This window comes from Palaemon carinicauda, chromosome 18 (assembly GCF_036898095.1).
Source record: "Palaemon carinicauda isolate YSFRI2023 chromosome 18, ASM3689809v2, whole genome shotgun sequence".
In the NCBI taxonomy this organism is placed as follows: domain Eukaryota; kingdom Metazoa; phylum Arthropoda; class Malacostraca; order Decapoda; family Palaemonidae; genus Palaemon; species Palaemon carinicauda.
Window position 1 is genome coordinate 2,593,567 of NC_090742.1, and position 22,379 is coordinate 2,615,945.

Below are 22,379 nucleotides of genomic sequence, written 5' to 3' on the forward strand. Positions count from 1 at the left end.
TTGGACAAGGTAATTCTAACCAATCAGATAGCAGGAAAGTTTTCCGAGCCTTAACGTGGTGGAAGAGTTTGTGTGTCACCATGATCAGCTAAGCTGTGCTAGTTAGGGTCACCTATACTTGGTTGGTGTGCTGTGAGCGGTCAGGCAAAACTCTCCCACCATCACCAATCCGTACTGGCCAGCGTGTTATAGGAGTGTTTTTTAAATGTTTTTGAGTTTTTCATTATGGGGATTCCTTAAAGTGGTGAAAGAGTTTGCATATCGCCATGATCAGCTAAGTTGTACTAGTTAGGGCCACCTATACTAGGTTGTTGTGCTGTGAGTGATCAGGGAAAAGTCTCCCATCATCACCAATCCGCACTGGCCAGCGTGATGATGAAAACTGGCCAAACCCCCAGGTGTGAATTGACATTTCTGAGGCCTTTTTCCTGCAGTGGACCAGAAACTTCTGCATTTGTTGTTGTTGTTGTTTTTGTTGTTGTTGTGTAAGGTATTATAAATGTTGAAACGTAAATCAAAAGTCAGGGCATAAAAACTTTTATAAAAACTACTATCATCAGTGTCGAATCAATAAGTTTAATCAAAGCAAGAGCGCTTTAATGATAATAGTAAAGCTGTGGTAACTGGCTGTTTCCACACACACATATATATATATATATATATATATATATATATATATATATATATGCATATATATATGTGTATGTGTGTGTTTGCGTTTTATATATATATATATATATATATATATATATATATATATATATAATATATATATATATAGATATACATATATGTGTGTGTGTTTGTATATATATGCAGTATATATAATGAGAGAGAGAGAGAGAGAGAGAGAGAGAGAGAGAGAGAGAGAGAGAGAGAGAGAGAGAGAGAGAGAGAGAGATAAATACTGGGGATAGAAAGATAGATACTACAGATAGATAAAGATTGGATGGTAACAATGAAATGATATCTGACATTATCAAAAACGACGTTTAATTACAATCTCTCACAAATTAACGACTTAATGGACTTATATCTTAATATCTACTGTACTCTGATGTACTCAAAAGCACTCTCTTGTAATGAGAATATCATTAAACACTGCTTGATTATCCAAACCCTTTTTCTATGAACATTTATGTTATAAATATAACAAAGGTTAAAACAGGATAAATATTATTTCCTTTCCTCACTGGGCTATTTTTCCCTATTGGAGCCGTTGGGCTTATAGCATCTTGCTTTTCAAACTAGGGTTGTAGCTTGGTTAGTAATAATAATAATAGTATACATTCCATTAGATTCGCTATAAGGCTTTCCACTACACAAGTTTTCATCAGTTTTTATAACCATTCTCTTAACATAAGTTTATCACATTATATCTTCCTGGTCCAAAATTTATTTCACGTTTTTAAACATCGTTCTACCGTCGACATGGTTGTAGCAAAGGATTAATGTCTAAGTTTTCGCCTTGAAGTCTATGTGACGTGAAATTACTAGATATTTCAACAGAGAGAGAGAGAGAGAGAGAGAGAGAGAGAGAGAGAGAGAGAGAGAGAGAGAGAGAGAGAGAGACGTTATTGTTACAAAAGCACCAAGTGTTTTCTGATCTTTTCGTGTAATTTATGACAGATTTTTCATTAGAGATAGACATATTTACTCTTGAGAGAGAGAGAGAGAGAGAGAGGAGAGAGAGAGAGAGAGAGAGACTGGCTTTGTTACAAAATCACCAAGTGTTTTCTGATCATTTCCTGAAATTTATGACAGATTTTGCATTAGGTAGACATACTTAATCTTGAGAGAGAGAGAGAGAGAGAGAGAGAGAGAGAGAGAGGAGAGAGAGAGAGAGAGAGAGAGAGAGAGAGAGAGAGACACGCTATTGTTACAAAATCACCAAGTTTTTTCGGATCTTTTCGTGAAATTTATAACAGATTTTGCATCACGTAGACATTTAATCTTGACTCAGGTGTTTTAATATGCATTTGATTCACTGTGAATGACTTAAGGCCTAAATTTTATATATAATTCAATTCAAAATATATATTGATTGTAAGTAATTATTATGTCCAAGTACTTAATTAATTCTGAAGAATAGTAAACCGAAAAAACTTTTAGATTCAAGTTACGATCTTGCGCAGAGGTAACTGAATGCAATATATCTTTGGTTAAAGTCATTAATATGGCTCACTGTCTCAGCCTTATCTCAACTAATTTTATGACCTGAGTTAAGCCATTGGACAGCCAAAGCCTTATTAACGAACTCCCTAGACACAGCCATCTCAAGGTATTTGGTTGAAGGTAATCCTTCAAATGGTTGGCTAACGTAATTTTAATTGCATTTTGGATGTGGTTTACTCTGTATCATTATTATATTTCCAGAGCTAATTTCAGTTAGCGTGTTTTTTCAGTGGGCAGCTATGTTTAAACACTGTCCTCATATTTAGTTTTTCAAAAAGGGTATGGTATCTATGAAGTATTCATGAATGGTAAAAATGGTATGTTATTCATTTATATATTATATATAATTATTTATAGATTATATAGGAGGTATTTATTTTAATGTTGTTACTGTTCTTGAAATATTTTATTTTTCCTAGTTTCTTTTCCTCACCGGGCTATTTTCCCTGTTAGCCCCTTGGCTTATAGCATCCTGCTTTTCAAACTATTGTTGTAGCTTAGCAAGTTATTTTATATATATATATATATATATATATATATATATATATATATATATATATTTATATATATTTACATATATATGTATGTAGATATATACATATATATGTATATGTGTATATATATATATATATATATATATATATATATATATATATATATATATATATATATGTATGTATATATATATGTATATATATATATATATATATATATATATATATATATATATAATGTGTGTGTGTATATATATATATATATATATATATATATATATATATATGTATATATATATGTATATTTATATAATGTGTGTGTATATATATATATATATATATATATGTATATATATATTATATGTATATATATATGAATATATATATATATATATATATATATATATGTATTATATATATATATATATATATATATTTATAAAGAGAGAGAGAGCATTTATGTTATAAATATAACAAAGGTTAAAACAGGAGAAATGTTTTTAAAGAATAATGAAAACGTGTCTTATGAAACCATTCTTTGTTAAGTGCTTACCATTAACGAATTAGAATCTATAGGTAGAAAATCAAGAGGATTCCGGATAAGAAAAAAATAATAAACGAGTGGGATTTGGAGTGATATAGAGAGGAAAAATCTCTTAAGTGGTCGTTTGGAACTAAAGCTGTCTTATCTAACTTGAGTTTGTGCAATGCTGATAAGGATTCTTTGAAAGGGAGCATTGTTGTTTTGATGTGTGTATATATATATATATATATATATATATATATATATATATATATATATACACGTGTATATATATGTATGTAAATATATATATGTATATATATATAATATATATATATATATATATATATATATATATATGTATGTAAATATATATATATATATATATATATATATATATATATATACATATGTGTGTGTACACACATATAAATTATATATATATATATATATATATATATATATATATATATATATATATATATATATATATTATTATTATTACTTGCCAAGCTACAACCCTACTTAGAAAAGCAGGATGCTATAAGCCCAGGGGCCCCAACAGGGAAAATAGCCCAGTGAGGAAAGGAAATAAGGAAAAATAAATTATTTTGAGAACAGTAACTACATTGAAATAAATAGCTCTTATATAAACTATAAAAACGTTTGTGTGTGTTTGTGTGTGTGTGTGTATAGAAATCACGATAGCTTACACGTGTATTATAACCACGAAAGGAAAAATGAAAGCACCATGTTTGAAGTCTCTGTGACAACGATGTACAAAATTATGGCTGATTACGTGAATTTGACATTTTTCTTGACCTTTGACCTTGACCTTCCAAAATTGAATCATTTCCAGCTTTTTACATAACAGTTAATCCCTGCAAGTTTTCATTACTGTGCTAATAAAATTGTGGTCAGGAAGCTGTTCACAAACGAACACACACACAAACACAAACACAAACAGGGGCGAAAACATAACCTCCTTCCAGCTTCGTTGGCGGAGGTAATAAATGTTATTAGAATGGTACAGGTAAAAATTCACGAAGATAGGCTACTCTGCGAGATTAAACAAAAGCTAGTTATTAATATGTCCATGGACACGAAATCTTCCGTAATTTACCTAATTGGTAACATCTCTGGCTGGTGTTTGCCAGTCGGGGTTCGAGTCCCGCTCAGACTCGTTAGTGCCATTAGTGTCTGCAACCTTACCATCCTTGTGAGCTAAGGTTGAGGGGTTTGGGGAGCCTATAGGTCTATCTGCTGAGTCATCAGCAGCCACTGCCTGGCCCTCCCTGGTCCTAGCTTGGGTGGAGAGGAGGCTTGGGCGCTGATCATGTAATATATGGTCAGTCTTTAGGACATTGTCCTGCTTGCTAGGGCAATGTCACTGCCCCTTGCCTCTGCCATTCATGAGCGTCCTTTAAACCTTTAAACTGTTGAATGAGATTCTACCTTGATTCCTTCTCCCTTGCATTGTGGGCTTCGAATGAAAATGTAGGAAATTAAAAGCTTCATAAATGTCAAGGTTCTAAATTCTGTGTTGTAGATGTTTACGAATGTTTTTTATTTTTTCTGCTGTGATGTTTCTTTTAATTGTTTGTTTACTAGCGGGAAATCATAATGTTTCTCTGTGGGACTTCTTCAAGTAATTTGATATAGTAATGTGCTTTGAATCATTCTCTCTCTCTCTCTCTCTCTCTCTCTCTCTCTCTCTCTCTCTCTCTCTCTCTCTCTCTCTCTCTCTCTCATGTTAAACCTATTTTACCTCTGTCGCCACTAAGTTCACATGCTCCCCTTCGTTCTAAATCTTATCACATTTTTGTTTAAACTGGGAATTTCTCAGGCAATTTTACTGGTAGATATTTCAATTATTTATGGTGTAAAGGAATATTTTACTTTTATTTTTACAAGCCATTTTTAATGTAGATAGCTCTATTATTAATGTTGTGAAGGAATAGTTTACTTTTAATTCTACGTCTGGCAGAGCAGTTAAGTACAAAATTCATCAGTACCATAGACCGATGTTGAAGTTTTCCATTTAGGGGAACCGAAGATTTTGGTTTGGTTTCATTTAAAAAGTAATTCGTATTTTCCGTTTATCAATATTTAATATTTCCCCGTTTCAAGGTTTTCCTAGTACATTTAAAGGACATTCTAGAAGAGAGAAGGACACTCCAAAATCAAACCATTGTTCTCTAGTCTTGAGTAGTGCCATAGCCTCTGTACCATGGTCTTCCACTGTCTTGGGTTAGAATTCTCTTGCTTGAGGGTACACTCGGGCACCCTATTCTATGTAATTTCTCTTCATCTTGTTTTGTTAAAGTTTTTATAGTTTATATTGGAAATATTTAATTTAATGTTGTCACTGTTCTTAAGATATTTTATTTTTCCTTGTTTCCTTTCCTCATTGGGCAGCTTTCCCTGTTGGGGTCCCTGGGCTTATAGCATCCTGCTTTTCCAACTAGGGTTGTAGCTTAGCCAATAATAATAATAATAATAATAATAGTTCCAGCTAAAGGGGACAGTATTCAGTGTCTCGTCTCCATACTGGATACGGTAAGATTTTGAACTCTGAACAAAAAGAATTTAGCCTGGAATACAAAATCCCTATAGGATACATATTTTTCCTCAAAGTTTAGGATTAAATCACTTTTGGCCGACCATCCTATGGATAAACTCCTACGCATGCAAAGAATGCTTCTTAATGTTTAACAAGTGAGCAAGTCCTGAACGCGGACATGGTCCTCGTAGAGGACATACCTCCGCCAAGGTGACCTAGAGCGCCATATGTCCTAGAATCATGAATTGATGCACCAATATGACCTTGACCTTTGACCTTTATAAATTTGAACATCACCCATGGGTTGCGCCTGGACTAGGACTTCCCTGTTGGCTTATGCAAAAGTCAGTGCTTTATTTCTGTCTCTTGATATGGCCACTTATGTCATAGTGACACCAGTGACCCCTGTGACCTTGACCTTGGGGTGACCTTGACCAAAATTTAATCAGTTCTTCCATACACATTGGGGAACTACTTGGCCAAGTTTGAAGTGATTCCGTGTAGAAATGTGGCCTCTACGTTGTCCACAGACAGACAGACAAACAGAGAAACAAACAAACAAACAAACAAACAAACCGAACCGAAAACATAACCTCCGCCGCTTGGCGGAGGTAACTAGCCATCAAAATGTTTGTGATGTTTAAAAAATAACCTTTTCTATGCCCAAGACTCCTAGTATATCTTCTAAATTATTTATTTTTAACGCTAATTATCATCATCATCATCATTAATATTATTACTATTAGCTAAGTTCGCATAATGAAGTTTGTTCAAAATTGTGACGAATTAATAAACAGTATTGACTGGGATACTAAAAATTCTAATATATTTTTTATAAAGTTTCGTTTTTTTCGTGTATGTTATATTAAATCATATCTTTATATATAATTAGTATGATTGTAATAATATTTCATAGATAAACATATATTTACTTAGGAATTGTTGGATAAATATTATCGACTGTGATGCTGAAAAATTTCTCATTCATTTTTGTATAACGTTCCTTTTTCGTGAATGTTATATTAAATCATATCTTTATATATAATTAGTATGATTGTAATAATATTTCATAGATAAACATATATTTACTTAGGAATTGTTGGATAAAAATTATTGACTGTGATGCTGAAAAATTTCTCATTCATTTTTGTATAACGTTCCTTTTTCGTGAATGGTATTTTAAATCGTATCTTTATGTATAATTGATTTGTTTGTGCCCTAGCCTCTGTACCATGGTCTTCCACTATCTTGGGTTAGAGTTCTCTTGCTTGAGGGTACACTCGGGCTCACTATTCTATCTTTTTTCTCTTCCTCTTGTTTTGTTAAAGCTTTTATAGTTTATGTAGGAAATATTTATTTTAATGTTGTTACTGCTCTTATAATATGCTATTTTTTTTCCTTGTTTCCTTTCCTCCCCGGCTATTTTCCCTGTTGGGGCCCCTGGGCTTATAGCATCGTGTTTTTCCAACTAGGCTTGTAGCTTAGCAAGTAATAATAATAATAATAACAATAATAATAATAATAATAATAATAATAATAATAATAATAATAATATTTCATAGATAAACATGTATTTAATTTAGAATTATTGGATTCGCTGTAAATTCTAGAGAATTTCATTATTTTCTCGAATGAAATCAAGGATTCTGTAGTGCTCGCTTACGTCACAAAGCTAGCAAAGAGTATAGCCAGTGGTCGCCGGTCGCCTGTATTTGTTAGAGCAGTTTCCCTTCAACTAGAGCTCTATCGAACTATGTTTCTCTGTCGTGTCTAATATTAAACATTGTGTAATATATATAAGTGATTTTTTAATAGTGAATATAGAGAAAGTGGCTTAGGCACTAAAGAAAATGTGGGAACTGTACAGCCGGTGGTAAACTTCGGTAAGTATTAAAGGTTGTAATTCGTTTATATATATATATATATATATATATATATATATATATATATATATATATATATATATATATACACACACATATGTATGTATGTATGTATGTATGTATAATTATATATATTATATATATTATATATAATTATATATATTATATATAATTATATATATTATATATATTATATATATATTATATATATTATATATATATTATATATATTATATATATAAACAACGCTATTTATTTTGATATTAATAAGTAAACCATGGGGAAATCGTTCGGTTTCTTTCGATATCTCGTATAATAATGTTAGTCTTGCAATAAAACTTTGTACACGTAACTCTATTCATTAAGTCAGGACAGAACTGGTGCTGTGACCCGGACTTTATTTCAAAATAGGCCTACTAATATTTCTCGTCTTGTTTTATTTTTTTTTCGAATATTTGGAACCATTTTAGAAAATATTTAGTGCATATAATTTAAAAGATTAATTGAATACTTTGAGATAAAGGTTCATGTAAATAATTAAAGTGTGTTTTTCCATAGGCTACATTATCGTAGATCGAATGCCGATAGGAATTGTGAAATTTTGAATATCGAAAATTGCAATCGTGTTGCAATCGTGAACACTCGTAGACGTCTATCATTTTTGCGGTAGTTATCTATGTATGTTGTCAAATTATGATTAATTTTTTTTTCAGTTTTAAATTACGGCAACAGTTACCCTTCGCATAAACTGGGCTGAGGGAAAACTGTGTTGATAATTCCAGTTCACAAAATCGTTCTTTTGGGACTTGTTGGTCCTTAATTGTTTTGCAGTTTTTAATAAGCCTAATAACCAGTTCACACATATATGTACGTATGGAAGTTTTGACTTGTGGTTAGGTCCATTCTTACCGTTTATAGGTTATAGGTGGCTTAGGTGCACTCTCAACATATGTGGGTTAAAGATAACTTGGATTCATTCTCAACATTTTTGTGCTAAAGGGGTCTTAGGTGCAGTCTCAGCATTTGTGGGTTAAAGGTGGCAGTCTCGACATTTTGGGGTTAAAGGTGGCTTTGGTGCAGTCTCGGCATTTGTGTGTTAAAGGTGGCTTAGGTGCGGTCTCGAAATTTTTAGGTTAAAAGAGGCTTTGATGCAATCTCGACATTTGTGGGTTAAAGGTGGCTTAGGTGTACTCAACATTTGTGAGTTAAAGGGGGCTTTTGTGCAGTCTCGACATTTGTGGGTTAAAGCTGGCTTTAGTGCACTCCCGACATTTTGGGGTTATAGGTGGCTTAGATGCAGTCTCGACATTTGTGGGTTAAAGGTGGCTTAGGTGCAGTCTCGACATTTGTGGGTTAAAGGTGGCTTAGGTGCAGTCTCGACAGTAGGGGGTTAAAGCAACAGTACCCAAAGTGCTACTGTCCTCAGCGGGTTGTGTCCCCAGTGGGCACCTACCCACTGAGGCTAAACATGTTATATAGGAAATATGCAGGGGTGACCAACACAATAGCTAGGTTAGGTTGGTTTGTTAGGTTCTGTACCCTTTTTTACCTTTTTATATATTGTGTAAAGTGGCTTTAGTGCAGTCTCGACATTTTGGGGTTAAAGGTGGCTTAGGTGCAGTCTTGACATTTGTGGGTTAAAGGTGGCTTAGGTGCAGTCTCGACATTTGTGGGTTAAAAGTGGCTTAGGTGCAGTCTCGACATTTGTGGGTTAAAGGTGTCTTAGGTGTACTCAACATTTGTGAGTTAAGGGGGCTTTTGTGCATTCTCGACATTTGTGAGTTAAAGCTGGCTTTAGTGCAGTCCCGACATTTTGGGGTTAAAGGTGGCTTAAATGCAGTCTCGACATTTGTGGGTTAAAAGTGGCTTAGGTGCAGTCTCGACATTTGTGGGTTAAAGGTGGCTTTAGTGCAGTCTCGACATTTGTGGGTTAAAGGTGGCTTTAGTGCAGTCTCGACACTTTGGGGTTAAAGGTGGCTTAGGGGCAGTCTCGACATTTTTGGGTTAAAAGTGGCTTAGGTGCAGTTTCGACATTTGTGGGTTAAAGGTGGGTTAGGTGCAGTCTTGACATTTTGGGGTTAAAGGTGGCTTAGGTGCAGTCTTGACATTAGTGGGTTAAAGGTGGCTTAGGTGCAGTCTCGACATTAGTGCGTTAAAGACGGCTTAGGTGCAGTCTCGACATTTGTGGGTTAAAAGTGGCTTGGATAAAGTCTCGACATTTGTGGGTTAAAGGTGGCTTAGGTGCAGTCTTGACATTTGTGGGTTAAAGGTGGCTTAGGTGCAGTCTCGACATTTGTGAGTTAAAAGTGGCTTAGGTGCAGTCTCGACATTTGTGGGTTAAAGGTGGCTTTAGTGCAGTCCCGACATTTGTGGGTTAAAGCTGGCTTTAGTGCAGTCCCGACATTTTGGGGTTAAAGGTGGCTTAGATGCCGTTTCGACATTTGTGGGTTAAAGGTGGCTTAGGTGCAGTCTCGACATAAGTGGGTTAAAGACGGCTTAGGAGCAGTTTCAACATTAGGGGGTTAAAGGTGGCTTTAGTGCAGTCTCGACATTTTGGGGTTAAATGTGGCTTAGATGCAGTCTTGACATTTTGGAGTTAAAGGTGGCTTAGATGCAGTCTCGACATTTGTGGGTTAAAGGTGGGTTAGGTGCAGTCTCGACATTAGTGGGTTAAAGCAACAGTACCCAAAGTGCTACTGTCCTCAGCGGGTTGTGTCCCCAGTGGGCACCTACCCACTGAGGCTAAACATGTTATATAGGAAATATGCAGGGGTGACCAACACAATAGCTAGGTTAGGTTGGTTTTTTAGGTTCTGTACCCTTTTTTACCTTTTTATATATTGTGTAAAGTGGCTTTAGTGCAGTCTCGACATTTTGGGGTTAAAGGTGGCTTAGGTGCAGTCTCGACATTGTGGGGTTAAAGGTGGCTTAGGTGCAGTCTTGACATTAGTGGGTTAAAGGTGGCTTAGGTGCAGTCTCGACATTAGTGCGTTAAAGACGGCTTAGGTGCAGTCTCGACATTTGTGGGTTAAAAGTGGCTTGGATAAAGTCTCGACATTTGTGGGTTAAAGGTGGCTTAGGTGCAGTCTTGACATTTGTGGGTTAAAGGTGGCTTAGGTGCAGTCTCGACATTTGTGGGTTAAAAGTGGCTTAGGTGCAGTCTCGACATTTGTGGGTTAAAGGTGGCTTTAGTGCAGTCTCGACATTTGTGGGTTAAAGGTGGCTTTAGTGCAGTCTCGACACTTTGGGGTTAAAGGTGGCTTAGGGGCAGTCTCGACATTTTGGGGTTAAAATTGGCTTAGGTGCAGTTTCGACATTTGTGGGTTAAAGGTGGGTTAGGTGCAGTCTCGACATTTTGGGGTTAAAGGTGGCTTAGGTGCAGTCTTGACATTAGTGGGTTAAAGGTGGCTTAGGTGCAGTCTCGACATTAGTGCGTTAAAGACGGCTTAGGTGCAGTCTCGACATTTGTGGGTTAAAAGTGGCTTGGATAAAGTCTCGACATTTGTGGGTTAAAGGTAGCATAGGTGCAGTCTTGACATTTGTGGGTTAAAGGTGGCTTAGGTGCAGTCTCGACATTTGTGGGTTAAAAGTGGCTTAGGTGCAGTCTCGACATTTGTGGGTTAAAGGTGGCTGTAGTGCAGTCCCGACATTTGTGAGTTAAAGCTGGCTTTAGTGCAGTCCCGACATTTTGGGGTTAAAGGTGGCTTAGATGCAGTTTCGACATTTGTGGGTTAAAGGTGGCTTAGGTGCAGTCTCGACATTAGTGGGTTAAAGACGGCTTAGGAGCAGTTTCAACATTTGTGGGTTAAAGGTGGCTTTAGTGCAGTCTTGACATTTTGGAGTTAAAGGTGGCTTAGATGCAGTCTCGACATTTGTGGGTTAAAGGTGGCTTAGGTGCAGTCTCGACAGTAGGGGGTTAAAGCAACAGTACCCAAAGTGCTACTGTCCTCAGCGGGTTGTGTCCCCAGTGGGCACCTACCCACTGAGGCTAAACATGTTATATAGGAAATATGCAGGGGTGACCAACACAATAGCTAGGTTAGGTTGGTTTTTTAGGTTCTGTACCCCTTTTTTACCTTTTTATATATTGTGTAAAGTGGCTTTAGTGCAGTCTCGACATTTTGGGGTTAAAGGTGGCTTAGGTGCAGTCTCGACATTGTGGGGTTAAAAGTGGCTTAGGTGCAGTCTTGACATTAGTGGGTTAAAGGTGGCTTAGGTGCAGTCTCGACATTAGTGCGTTAAAGACGGCTTAGGTGCAGTCTCGACATTTGTGGGTTAAAAGTGGCTTGGATAAAGTCTCGACATTTGTGGGTTAAAGGTAGCTTAGGTGCAGTCTTGACACATGTGGGTTAAAGGTGGCTTAGGTGCAGTCTCGACATTTGTGGGTTAAAAGTGGCTTAGGTGCAGTCTCGACATTTGTGGGTTAAAGGTAGCTTTAGTGCAGTCCCGACATTTGTGAGTTAAAGCTGGCTTTAGTGCAGTCCCGACATTTTGGGGTTAAAGGTGGCTTAGATGCAGTTTCGACATTTGTGGGTTAAAGGTGGCTTAGGTGCAGTCTCGACATTAGTGGGTTAAAGACGGCTTAGGAGCAGTTTCAACATTTGTGGGTTAAAGGTGGCTTTAGTGCAGTCTTGACATTTTGGAGTTAAAGGTGGCTTAGATGCAGTCTCGACATTTGTGGGTTAAAGGTGGCTTAGGTGCAGTCTCGACAGTAGGGGGTTAAAGCAACAGTACCCAAAGTGCTACTGTCCTCAGCGGGTTGTGTCCCCAGTGGGCACCTACCCACTGAGGCTAAACATGTTATATAGGAAATATGCAGGGGTGACCAACACAATAGCTAGGTTAGGTTGGTTTTGTAGGTTCTGTACCCTTTTTTACCTTTTTATATATTGTGTAAAGTGGCTTTAGTGCAGTCTCGACATTTTGGGGTGAAAGGTGGCTTAGGTGCAGTCTCGACATTGTGGGGTTAAAGGTGGCTTAGGTGCAGTCTTGACATTAGTGGGTTAAAGGTGGCTTAGGTGCAGTCTCGACATTAGTGCGTTAAAGACGGCTGAGGTGCAGTCTCGACATTTGTGGGTTAAAAGTGGCTTGGATAAAGTCTCGACATTTGTGGGTTAAAGGTAGCTTAGGTGCAGTCTTGACATTTGTGGGTTAAAGGTGGCTTAGGTGCAGTCTTGACATTTGTGGGTTAAAAGTGGCTTAGGTGCAGTCTCGACATTTATGGGTTAAAAGTGGCTTAGGTGCAGTCTCGACATTTGTGGGTTAAAGGTGGCTTTAGTGCAGTCCCGACATTTGTGAGTTAAAGCTGGCTTTAGTGCAGTCCCGACATTTTGGGGTTAAAGGTGGCTAAGATGCAGTTTCGACATTTGTGGGTTAAAGGTGGCTTAGGTGCAGTCTCGACATTAGTGGGTTAAAGACGGCTTAGGAGCAGTTTCAACATTTGTGGGTTAAAGGTGGCTTTAGTGCAGTCTTGACATTTTGGAGTTGAAGGTGGCTTAGATGCAGTCTCGACATTTGTGGGTTAAAGGTGGCTTAGGTGCAGTCTCGACAGTAGGGGGTTAAAGCAACAGTACCCAAAGTGCTACTGTCCTCAGCGGGTTGTGTCCCCAGTGGGCACCTACCCACTGAGGCTAAACATGTTATATAGGAAATATGCAGGGGTGACCAACACAATAGCTAGGTTAGGTTGGTTTTGTAGGTTCTGTACCCTTTTTTACCTTTTTATATATTGTGTGAAGTGGCTTTAGTGCAGTCTCGACATTTTGGGGTTAAAGGTGGCTTAGGTGCAGTCTCGACATTGTGGGGTTAAAGGTGGCTTAGGTGCAGTCTTGACATTAGTGGGTTAAAGGTGGCTTAGGTGCAGTCTCGACATTAGTGCGTTAAAGACGGCTTAGGTGCAGTCTCGACATTTGTGGGTTAAAAGTGGCTTGGATAAAGTCTCGACATTTGTGGGTTAAAGGTAGCTTAGGTGCAGTCTTGACATTTGTGGGTTAAAGGTGGCTTAGGTGCAGTCTCGACATTTGTGGGTTAAAAGTGGCTTAGGTGCAGTCTCGACATTTGTGGGTTAAAGGTGGCTTTAGTGCAGTCCCGACATTTGTGAGTTAAAGCTGGCTTTAGTGCAGTCCCGACATTTTGGGGTTAAAGGTGGCTTAGATGCAGTTTCGACATTTGTGGGTTAAAGGTGGCTTAGGTGCAGTCTCGACATTAGTGGGTTAAAGACGGCTTAGGAGCAGTTTCAACATTTGTGGGTTAAAGGTGGCTTTAGTGCAGTCTTGACAATTTGGAGTTAAAGGTGGCTTAGATGCAGTCTCGACATTTGTGGGTTAAAGGTGGCTTAGGTGCAGTCTCGACAGTAGGGGGTTAAAGCAACAGTACCCAAAGTGCTACTGTCCTCAGCGGGTTGTGTCCCCAGTGGGCACCTACCCACTGAGGCTAAACATGTTATATAGGAAATATGCAGGGTTGACCAACACAATAGCTAGGTTAGGTTGGTTTTGTAGGTTCTGTACCCTTTTTTACCTTTTTATATATTGTGTAAAGTGGCTTTAGTGCAGTCTCGACATTTTGGGGTTAAAGGTGGCTTAGGTGCAGGCTCGACATTTGTGGGTTAAAGGTGGCTTTAGTGCAGTCTTGACATTAGTGGGTTAAAGGTGGCTTGGGTGTAGTCTTGACATTAGTGGGTTAAAGACGGCTGAGGTGCAGTCTCGACATTAGGGGGTTAAAGACGGCTGAGGTGCAGTCTCGACATTAGGGGGTTAAAGACGGCTTAGGTGCAGTCTCGACATTCGTGGGTTATAAGTGGCTTGGATACAGTCTCGACATTTGTGGGTCAAAGGTGGCTTAGGTGCAGTTTCGACATTTGTGGGTTAAAAGTGGCTTAGGTGCAGTCTCGACATTTGTGGGTTAAAGGTGGCTTTAGTGTAGTCTCGACATTTGTGGGTTAAAGGTGGCTTTAGTGCAGTCTCGACACTTTGGGGTTAAAGGTGGCTTAGGGGCAGTCTCGACATTTGTGGGTTAAAAGTGGCTTAGGTGCAGTTTTGACATTTGTGGGTTAAAGGTGGGTTAGGTGCAGTCTCGACATTTGTGGGTTAAAGACGGCTTAGGTGCAGTTTCGACATTTGTGGGTTAAAGACTGCTTAGGTGCAGTCTCGACATTTGTGGGTTAAAGGTGGCTTAGATGCAGTCTCGACATTTGTGGGTTAAAGTTGGCTTAGGTGCAGTCTCGACATTTGCGTTAAAGGTGGTTTAGGTGCAGTCTCGACATTTGTGGGTTAAAGGTGGCTTAGATGCAATCTCGACATTAGTGGGTTAAAGGTGGCTTAGATGCAGTCTAGACATTTGTGTTAAAGGTGGCTTAGGTGCAGTGTCGACATTTGTGGGTTAAAGGTGGCTTAGGTGCAGTCTTGACATTTGTGGATTAAAGGTGGCTTAGATGCAATCTCGATATTTGTGGGTTAAAGGTGGCTTAGGTGCAGTCTCTACATTTGTGGGTTAAAGGTGGTCTCGACATTTGTGTTAAAGGTGGCTTGGATGCAGTCTCGACATTTGTGGGTTTAAGGTGGCTTAGGTACAGTGTCGACTTTTGTGGGTTTAAGGTGGCTTAGGTGCAGTGTCGACTTTTGTGGGTTTAAGATGGCTTAGGTGCAGTCTCGACATTTGTGGGTTAAAGGTGGCTTCTGTGCAGGCTCGACATTTGTGAGTTAAAGGTGGTTTAGGTGCAGTCTCGACATTTGTGGGTTGTATGTAGCGTAGGTGCTGTCTCAACGTTTGTGGGTTATAAGTGGCTTGGGTCTAGTTTAAACATTCTGGGTTATATGTAGCGTAGGTGCTGTCTCAACGTTTGTGGATTATTGGTGACTTAGGTGCAGTCTCGATATTTGTGGGTTAAAGGTAGCTTAAGTGAATTCTCGACATTTGTGCTTCAAGGGTAGCTTAGGTGCATTCTCGACATTTGTGAGTTAGAAGTGCCTCGGGTGCAGTCTCGACATTTGCTAGTTAGAACTAGCTTAGGTGCAGTCTTGTCATTTGTGGGTTATAAGTGGCATGGGTCTAGTTTAAACATTTCTGGGTTATACATAGCGTAGGTGGTATCTCAACGTCTGTGGGGTAAAGGTGGCTTAGGTGCAGTCTCAATAGTATTATCTGTTGACTTCCAGTTGTTTATCTTATTGATAAAAGAACAGAACGAACGAAAATAAAAATTTCTCTCTCTCTCTCTCTCTCTCTCTCTCTCTCTCTCTCTCTCTCTCTCTCTCTCTCTCTCTCTCTCTCTCTCTCATCCTTTTGTATTTTAGTTTGTGCCTTTCATGATAACTTATCATGACAAATTCCTTTGAAGAATAAGAACAAAAACATTCCATTCACGTCATATTACATTCTTCGATGAAAATTTTTCTTCCTGAAATTTGATGGTATTGTTTTCTACACACATCTGCAATTTTCTCGTCACAGAAGATTATTCCTTTTAAATATATCTTTGGGAACTTTATCATTAGAATAGTTATTTCAAGTTTTTATTTTGGTTCTTTGTTGACTTTTTAGATGGGAGTATTCAAAATAATTTTATAAATAAGTTCACTCATTTTGCAAACTTTATATATGAAAAAAAGTATTTCAAAAACACCCGTAAAATATAGAAGAAAACCTTCTCTGGTTGAGTGAGCCAGACGCTATTATTCCATTGTTTTTCTTTCTCTCCACGTACCGAAATTTTACGAGTTTTGAGAAGAATTCCTCCGGATGTTTTTTCCCCAAAACTATCGTCTGGTGTCCTGAACTAACGATGCCAATTAAACTTTCTGACACTTTTCCGTCGTAACTCAATTGCACCGCAAAACCACGCTTTCACTGCAATGTTGAATGCAACTTGACGTAAATTTCGCAAGAGTTTGGTCTTTCAGATCATCAATGGTAATGAAAAAAAGAGAAAAATGAGAGGGAAGAACGTACAGATGAGGAAATAGACCATAAAGATGAGAAAGAAGTTCCCACCAAACGTATAGATGAGAAAATAAACAAGATAAGGATAATAAGTTGTCAGCAAAGTGAGCATGAGGAATGTTTTTGTGGAAAACAAGTTAGATCATTAGAAAGGAAATTCAAATAATTTTAATATTTGTGTAGAATAATAGAAAGGAAATTCAAATTGCTTTTAATATTCGCTTAGATAAATAGAAAGGGAATACAAAGTTTGTTTTAATAGTAGATCAATAGAAATGTAATTCAAATAGCTTCTGATATTCGTGTAGAACAATAAAAAGGAAATTCAAATAGCTTTTGATATTAGTGTAGATCAATAGAAAGTAAATTAAAATAATTTTAATATTCGTGTTAATCAATAAAAATGGAATTCATATAGCTTTTAATATTAGTGTAGATCAATAGAAAGGTAATTCAAATAGCTTTTAATATTCATGTAGATCAAGAGAAAGGTAATTCAAATAGTTTTTGTTGTTCATGTAGTTCAATAAAAAGTTAATTCAAATAGGTTTTAACCTTTGTGTAGATCAATAGAAAGGAAATTCAAATAGCTTTTAATACGTGTAGATCAATAGAAATTAAATTCAAATAATTTTAATATTCGTGTTGATCAATAGAAATGTAATTCAAATAGCTTTTAATATTTGTGTAGATCAATAGAAAGGAAATTCAAATAGCTTTTAATATTCATGTAGAGCAAGAGAAATGTAATTCAAATAGCTTTTAATATCCATGTAGTTCAATAAAAAGGTAATTCAAATAGGTTTTAACCTTTGTGTAGATCAATAGAAAGGAAATTCAATTAGCTTTTAATACGTGTAGATCAATAGAAAGGAAATTCATATAGCTTTGAATATTCGTGTAGATCATAGAAAGGTAATACAAATTTAATATTCGTGTAGATCAATAAAAAGGAAATTCATATAGCTTTGAATATTCGTGTAGATCATAGAAAGGTAATACAAATTTAATATTCGTGTAGATCAATAAAAAGGAAATTCATATAGCTTTGAATATTCGCGTAGATCAAAAGAAAGGTAATTCAAATAGTTTTGATATTCGTGTAGATTAATAGTAAGTAATTCAAATAGATTTTGATACGTGTAGATCAATAGAAAGATAATTCAAATAGCTTTTAATATTAGTGTAGATCAATAAAGAGATAATTCATATAGCTTTTAATACGTGTAGATCAATAGAAAGGTAATTCACATAGCTTTAATATTCGTGTAGATTAATAGTAAGGTAATTCAAATGGCTTTTAATATTTGTCTAGATCAATAGAAAGTTAATTCAAATACCTTTTAATGAGTGTAGATCAATAGAAAGGAAATTCAAATAATTTCAATATTCGTGGAGATAAGTACAAAGGTAATACAAATAGCTTTTAATATTCGTGTAGATAAAGAGAAAGGTAATTCAAATAGCTTTTAATACATGTAGATCAATAGAAAGGTAATTCAAATAGCTTTTAATACGTGTAGATCAATAGAAAGGTAACTCGTATAGCTTTGGATATTCGTGTAAATCAAAAGAAAGGTAATTCAAACTGCTTTTGATATGTATAGATCAATAGAAAGGTAATTCAAATAGCTTTTAATATTCGTGTAGGCTACCATACGAAATTAATAAAATTAATTTCCGTGGTTTATGAATAGTTAATAACTTTGGCAGATTATATTTGGGCAAGTACAGCTACAGAACGTTTTTTCAAAAGTAATATTTGTCAAAGGTATCTCTTATTTAGAGGGATATTATTCAGTTTTTTATTCATTCATATTTAGATTTTTATTATAATACCAACATTATTTGCATTTCATTCACTTTCGTGGTATAATTTTTAAAAGTTTTCCTAAGAGGGATATTATTCAGTATTTTAGTGAATTCATATTTAGATTTTTATTATAATACCAACATTATTTGCATTTCATTCACTTTCGTGGTATAATTTTTAAAAGTTTTCCTTCGATGTTTTCCATTGGGGAAATTCTCGTAAACATGTTTTCCAATTCAGTTTTGGCTGTTTCAGTCTCTTTCTTACTCGGGATGTAAAGCTTTTGAGAAGTGTCTCCATGGTGATGGCTGTAAGATATCCAGAGGAGATCAAGGTAATAGTTATCCCTGATTTGGAATCTTGAGAATCGACAATTCAGGCGTATATATATATATATATATATATATATATATATATATATATATATATATATATATATATATATATATACATACACAGTATAATATATATATATGTATATATTTATATATATTTGTATTTATATTTATTTATTTATATATTTATTTATTTATTTATATTATTTATTTATTTATTTATATATTTATTTATTTATATATTTATATTTATATATTTATATATATATATATATATATATATATATATATTTATATATGTTTATATATATATTTATATATATATATATATATATATGTTTATATATATATTTATATATATATATATATATTTATATATATATGTTTATATATATATATATATATGTTTATATATATATTTATATATATATATATATATTTATATATATATGTTTATATATATATATATGTTTATATATATATATATACATATATATATATATATATATATGTTTATATATATATTTATATATATATATATATTTATATATATATGTTTATATATATATATGTTTATATATATATATATATATACATTTATATATGTTTATATATATATATATATATATATATATATATATATATTTATATATGTTTATATATATATATATATATATTTATATATGTTTATATATATATATATATATATATATTTATATATGTTTATATATATATATATATATATTTATATATGTTTATATATATATGTATATATATATACATATATATACATACATACATACATACATACATACATACATATATACATACCCTTGTACTAAATTTTGTCATACGAATACTTCCTTATTTATTTTATAATATTTTAGATACACATGATAAAACAAAGGATGCAATTATCACTTAAATTACGTCCTACATACAGTATGTCCTATATTAAGACTGGAAACTAGGACAGCAAGTTAAATTTCTGAAAATTGAATCCTGTTTGCACCATGTTTATTATTTCATCTGAAGTCTAAAATAGATATTTGTGTTCGAGGCATTTTCAAATCGCTTTAAGCCTTTCTATAATTGGTAATTTGAACGGATCATTGTGCGTAAATGCAATTTAGAAATAAATGCTCTCTCTCTCTCTCTCTCTCTCTCTCTCTCTCTCTCTCTCTCTCTCTCTCTCTCTCTCTCTCTCTCTCTCTCTCTCTCTCTCTCCTTAAACTCATTAGAATAGTTTGTGGGAATAGCTGCTTCAAATGTATGATGGCAAGTTTTTGAATTAATAATCTCTAGAGCAGATGACTTGAATTTTTAAGTATCTGAACTGAAGAACGTGTTAGATATGTTTGGGTGCTAAGTGTCAATGAAGGGGGAGGTGATTTCAAGGAAACTTCTGATATAGTAAATTCTTTCAAGACCAAACAAACCCTATTTTGTTAATATTGTAAAGCTCACATCAAGACCTATCTATTGAATGTCAACTTTCTATAGTTTGGGCGATTATAAAAGTTAACTTTTCCAAATTTTGACTAAATCACCAATGGCAGTGAAACGGTTAAGGACTGCTATGCTGGTCCTATACAGCAGGGGAACCCTACTCTCTAAAGGACCTTCCGTCATTTTGTTAAGGACTGCTATTCTGGTCCTATACAGCAGGGAAATCCTACTCTCCTCAGTCATTTTGTATAAATATAGACATATTAATGTTATTGTGTGTCCTATTCAGGCGTAAGCTAGCTTGCGTAACATACACCTTGAATGTTCTAAAAGGGGGTTTTGTAAAGAGCGTATAATACACCAATGATCTTGAAGTATAAAGGAATAATGTTGGCAAAGAAGATTGTGCACGAAATAATTGGTAGTTACGAAACGGTTTAATAGAAAGTCTGATGGTTACAGAAGACTGTGGGTTGTGGCATTTGTGGTCTTTGTAATTTTATTATAGAACACTTTGAGTTGTGGAGAAGTTAAGGTTGTTTCAGAAGGTTAATTTATTGAGAACAATTAAAGCATTTATGGGAAAATGAAGATATTAGAATATGTAGTCTCGAAATGTCTGCTTTTGTATATAGAAGATAAAGGTTTTAAACAATTACGCATTGTCTATGACGTTTAAATTTTTTTGTGGACGGAGTGATGAAATAAATCTTGGAAAGGGCAAATTATTATTATTATTATTATTATTATTATTATTATTATTATTATTATTATTATTATTATTATTATTATTACTTGCTAAGCTACAACCCTAGTTTGAAAAGCAGAATGCTATATGCCCAGGGGCTCCAACAGGGAAAATAGCCCAGTGAGGAAAGGAAATAAGGAAAAATTGAATTTTTTAAGAACATTAACAACCTTAAAATAAATATTTCCTATACAAGCTATAAACATTGTAATGAAGAGGGAAGTTTGCGTGATTAGGAAATCGCGTTTAGAATAAGGTATATAGCAGTTGACGTCACAGGTTTAAAGGCCGTTCATAAATGGCAGAGGCAAGGGACAGTGACATTGCCCTAGTAAGCTGGACAATGCTCCTGAGATTGACTTTATTTACATATGATCAGCGCCCAAGCTGGGACGGAGGGGGGCCAAGCTATAGCTGCTGATGACTCAGCGCTCAGCAGATAGACCTAAAGGCTCTCCCAAACCCCCCAGCCTTAGCTTACAAGGATGGTGAGGTTGCAGCGACCAAAGGAACTTGCGAATGTGAGCGGGACTCGAACCCCAGTCTGGTGATCACCAGTCAGGGACGTTACCAGATGTGCCCCTATTTTTGGTTAGTAATGGCTAATAATAGACCCAGCAATGACTATTGAATAACTTTTATCAATTTCTTTTTTCAACTGAGGAAGTTGAAGGTGAAAACTATCAAGGATAGCTTTAGTGTTAGTGAATGAAAGACAGGATTGGAGATAAACAAGCATAATGGATAAGCAATGGAAGGATATTAATGAATGGGTTTAATGTTCCTATTCATACGAGTATAAATATAACAAATTGGGGTCAGATAAGAGATGATGAAAGTCACAGAATATGGAAAGCAAGAAAGATAGAAGTAGAATATATTTCAAAGGAGAAATGGCAGATGACGTAATGGAACGTAAGAGGGAATTGTTAGGGAATTATTAGTGAGAATCCGATATGAAATAAAGACATTGAATGTTAATAAAAGATGGAATATGTAGAGACCTAATGCCTACATGCATGTGAAGTCTTGAGAGTACTGTACATTCGTGCACACTAATCTATCTTATTTCTCATCCTCTTGTTTTTTTTTCAAGTTTCTATAGTTTATATAAGAAAGATATATTTCAATTTTGTTACTATTTAAAGATATTTTTTAATTTTTCATTACTTTTCTGTAGTTTATTTCCTTTCTGTTCTTTTCCTCACTAGGCTATTTTCCCTCTTGGGGCCCTTGGCCTTATAGAATCTTCCATTTCCAACTAGGGTTGTAGTTTAGCTAGTAAGAATAACAATAATAATTTCATCTTTCCTTTATCAGGACTATGTTGAAATACTAGTTACTAGTAAGTTCAGCTTCGAAATTCTGAGCAAACGATTAAATCCAGTTCAGATAATCTCAAATATAATAGTTTTCTTATTTCCAATATTCTAAAAGAAGATATTTCAGCGGGAAA